A 4,719-nucleotide genomic window follows, 5' to 3' on the forward strand; every position below is an offset into this window, starting at 1 on the left:
TACTAGCTCCAGTAGTGAGCTTTCCCCTTACTAACAGTGGGCCAACAGTCACATTTTCTTTTCACTCATTTTCTTAATGTAGGAAAATATTTATTTAGGTTTCATCAAGGACATTTCAGCTGACTTTCTGTCTTCATCAACTAAAAGGTTTCCCTCCTCATCACAAGCTTTCATTTTGTTGATGAATGCAAGGTTATTCAGTTTGATTTTGGACAACATATCTGACCTCACTAGCCTTTTATGCTACTCAGTTGAACACAACACAAGATTCTTCTCAGAAGCTGCTCGAAAATAAAAGTAATAAATGAAGTATCTACCCTTACTCTTCCAAAATCAGGGGCAAAATATGCCAGAAATTTGCTCTGAGTGCATCTGTGGAGGGGGCGTGGGATGGAGAGGGGAGCCTCTGAAGATTATCCTGCCTTAAACAGCAGGCTGGAATGAACATATCCAGCATAATACTGGATTCATTTTTCTTAGTGACCATATCTTCAGGGTAAATACCACAAGGACAACCAGTCTGATCTCATGTCTTATCTGAAAACCTCACTCAGCCTGCTTACAACCCCACCCAAGTTGGACCTGATCATCAGGCTAGGAGCTTATACAGAGAACATGATAAATCCTCTCTTTCCCTAGCTCCACCCCAAATTTAAAATGAATATCACAGGTACAGCTAGTCAAACTTTTTTTCATACAATCACCCGGAGCTTGTAAGCACCTACATTTTTATAGGGGGGGATTTTATGTTGCATACTGCTGCCTGCAACCATAGCAAGTCTGAAAGACTCCAGCTGGGAGGCATGACAGGGAGCTGCATGTCTGTCCAGCAGTAGAAATGCTGTATTTTTTAAAATACATTGCCATGACCTTGGAAACGCTTTCCAAACTTGTCACATTTGAAAAGGTTCCAAACATTACATCTGCGCACACTCAATTTACTACAGACAGCAAGACCCACACACAGGCAGGCTTGCATGGTAGCCACAACAGGCATAGATTGGTGAGAGTGATAGGATCTTTTACACAGTTGACACAATACTGGCGCACTATTGTACAACAATAATTGTTGCATGGGAGGCAATGTCTATCCTCAATACCCAAAATACATGTGGGCATGTGCTCCAAGAAGTGTCTGCCCTTTGTACAGGACTTTCATCTCCTTAGGTTGATATATATATAAGCTTCCTCCAACAATGGCTGGCAGTCTCTTGCATGCCATAGAAGTTACCCCTGCAGCACTACTTCCCAAGTTTCCACAGTTGCATACTTTACTGTAGAAATCCAAGTCCCTTTTTTGGATGATGCTGTTTAATTTAGATTTCCTGTGTACATGGTAGCCTGTATGTGACCACCTAGGTACTGAACACACCCTTGTGCGATTGTATATGGCAATTAAACAAATGTAGCTCAACACTAGATATGACATTACAAACCCCAGTAAGGAATTCTTACAAAAGCATAAAGCAAATTGTTAACAGTGCTAAGGAGAATTTCTGAGACCAAAAATAAGAGTATCTCTACAAAAAAAAAGAAGTAGGGACAGCAATATGCATTTGTTAAAACAACAGCAAAGTCAGCCACTGCAATAATCTGATGAGGAGTTATTGACTGCAAAGAGTATGCGGTGTGAACACCACATTACTGCCACGGATACAGGATGTTATTAGCACAATGTGAACCTTTAACTCAGCTGTCATTAAGCCACACTATACTTGCTGTCAAGTTGTTTATACAATTCAATACACATTTCATGAAATCAGCTGTTCTTTTAGAGAAGGTACAACCGTTCTCCGCCTTAGCTTGAGAAAAAGGATATTTTAATTCATGGTGTATCTTGGCATTAAAACAGCAAAGCATCATTTCCCTCCCAATTAAATAAGTGCATCTGAAGTTATACACTAAAAATGTGGGCCCCAGATCTGCAATCATTTGCACACATCCTTAACTTCATTATTGTAAAATATATCCCTAGAACATATTAAGGCACACAGATTAATCCATGGCAGAACTATCCAGTGATTTCAGTAGGGCTAACCATTACAGAAAATGTAAGAACATGTTTGCAAGGTCAATTGAAACCATGTCCATTTTTTTTAAGTTCTTGAGAACCTAAAGGTATAGGGCACATGTGAGATTCTTTCAAAGTTATACAGTGATCAGAACCAGAAGTAAAACTTGGCTATCCCAGGTCACTTCTTTTGACTATGAAAAACACTGCAAACAATAAGCAAGAACAAGATTAGCAGAAATGAACAAGTACAGAGGCAATTTGCAGGTGAAAGGGGATTCATTTATAAGCTCTGTAAATTCAGACATGCTAACCTGCCAACATGCCACCATAATGCTCTGATCTTCTCCAAGCAACCTAGCTGATATTTACTTATCAGTTTATGAGCAAGGTATCTAACACAATAACACTTATTAGGCAAGAAAATAAAAGCTAGATCACATGACTTCAGGCTGAAAAGATTCTCCAGCTTTGCTTTCTCTCAAAGACTACTACAGCTGTATTTTCTGAATAGCAAATTAATGCCACTATTTCAGTGTACATTTTTGCTTTGTGCATTTCTCAGATCACAAGGCTGTTTCTCTATTCTGTTTTTCACGGCGTGGGGCTGTAAAAATAGAATTTCCTTCTTCCCCCAAACTGCTTACACACATACAGCTCAGATTACTGTTATCGTTTCCTTTCTCTGACAATTCGAAAAGCTCGCTGTCACCCTAAAAAGCAACATCTCCATTTTGTTTAGCTTTCTGTTCTGCCACAGAGGCAGGTTCAGACATGACAGAACCACACGTGTCTCAGGCAGCAGCCTTTGGTGACTTGATTCACAAAATAAAAGGCTTCCCAGAAGCTGAAGTTGTGCCAATAGGAAAGTCTCAGATCTCATCACAAAAATCTGTGGAGGAGACTGGCACTTGCAATCATGCACAATTTTTAATTTCCTCGAGGCAACATTTCTCATGCTGTACTGTCAGGGTTTGCTTTTTGTGGGGGTTTTTAATTACTTGACAAGGTTTTTACAGAACTAGGTTAGATAGAAATCCAGCTACTCTTGCTGTTTTGTTTCTCTTATTTGTTAATCACTCCCACATCTGTCCTGAAGTAGGAGCGACTGAGCTGGGGAGGGAGCAGCAACAAGGGCAAACATGTAACCTTGTTCAAAACATGAGCTAGAGATCACTAGATACAGCACTTTGAAAAACAGCAGAAGCCGATTCCTCCATCTTGTTTGGCTAAAAGTCAGGATTGGCCCAGAGTTTCAGATACAACTAGAGAATGTGTGCATCTCTACTTCTGAGAAGCTGAATGTAAAAGTCCCATTTTCAAAGCATGAATGCATAGCACTTTGTGAAGGTTGGGCCTCTTTAATAAGGTGTCTCAAGTCAAGAACCCCAAAATTATAACTCCACTTTTGAAAGTTTGAGTCAAACACCTATGAAAGAAAGCATTTAGGAGGCCTGGCAGATGGAAGGTGGTACCCAGTATAAATAATACCTGTTATCCAATAACAGGGCAGTGAAGTAGTAGACCTTCGGGCTGCTATTCCAAAGACCTTAGTTTTACTTCCAGCTCTGCTAGTTGCTGGCTGCTTGACCTTAGGGAAAACATATAGTCTCTCTGTGCCTCAATTTCTTCCCCTACAAGATGAAGATAATGATTCACCAATAATAATTCATTCAACCAAGAGAGATTTCTTTACAGAAGTGAGAACCTGGCCCTCAGAAACCATTCCATCTTTGTAGAAGAATGAAGCATTTGGGGCCGCCTAAAAACCCCTAATCTGTTTTATAACCAGGTACATTGATTGAGTCTTACTTCCAATGAAGTCAAAGACTCAACTCCCATCAATTTCATTGATCAGGACCTGGATCCACATCTGCACAGGAGCAGCCCAGAAGTCAGATATAGTTTCATATTTAAAAAGACTGCCAGCAGTGTCTTGGTCATCTCTTGCCTTGGCTTGTTACTTCAGATCACCCCTTTAGAGACAGAAGCACATTCTCTCAACTGCTGAAAAGGAAAAGTGCTTAGAGTGGTACCAGCCAAGAGTCTGGTCCAATCCTCAATTAAACTAAAGGGATTCTTGCCACTTACTTGCAAGGGAGTGCTCACGTAAAAGCGAACAAGATGATACATGTTTGTCAGAAGCCAATACAAGTTGCTGCCAGAAAAAAAGAGCAGCCTGGGGAGAAAAAGTAGGACAGCCCAAAAGGGGAGAAAAAGAAAAGCACAAGGAGCACATACCCTTTTGGAATAGGTTGATAGGGACAGTAAGAACTATCCTTGGAAAAATATCAGGAGTATCTTCATTAATAGGGCGATCTCTGCTCTGTAAAGGAGGACTCCCAAATTCATAAACAAGGCCCTTTCTACCAGTCACATGCAGTATTTGGTCCTGCAGCTCTTAGCATGTTCTGGCCCTTTATTGCCTCTGTTCCTCTGCTGCATTGCTAGAGCCCCAAACATTTCTGCCGGCAATTTGTGCTTTCCCTAATAACTTGTGGCTTATTACTGGTGGTGTGAGTAACCATCTTGAAAGGGTTTTTAATCTTCACATCTCTTTGGTCTTGGCAAAAAGAGAGGGCATCATTATTGCTAAATTGTCAAGTACCCACATTTTGGTGCATGACTCAAACCCCAGGCTATTAAATGGAATAGATCAAACCAAATGGAGACTTTTTTTTTTTTTTTTTTTTTTTTTTTTTTTTTTT

General features: G+C 40.3%; 1 long non-coding RNA gene across 1 annotated transcript in view; it reads right to left on the reverse strand.

Annotated features, from left to right (window-relative positions):
* The window catches only part of LOC109295792, a 122,224-nt gene that overhangs the window by 116,312 nt on the left and 1,193 nt on the right, over positions 1-4,719 (reverse strand). The window contains exon 2 of the long non-coding RNA XR_002096836.1: positions 3,503-3,645. This is a non-coding gene — a long non-coding RNA (uncharacterized LOC109295792). The remainder of the gene's footprint in view (positions 1-3,502; positions 3,646-4,719) is intronic.

Source organism: Gavialis gangeticus, unplaced genomic scaffold (genome assembly GCF_001723915.1).
Source record: "Gavialis gangeticus isolate Ggan-Ray unplaced genomic scaffold, GavGan_comp1, whole genome shotgun sequence".
Classification (NCBI taxonomy): Eukaryota; Metazoa; Chordata; order Crocodylia; family Gavialidae; genus Gavialis; species Gavialis gangeticus.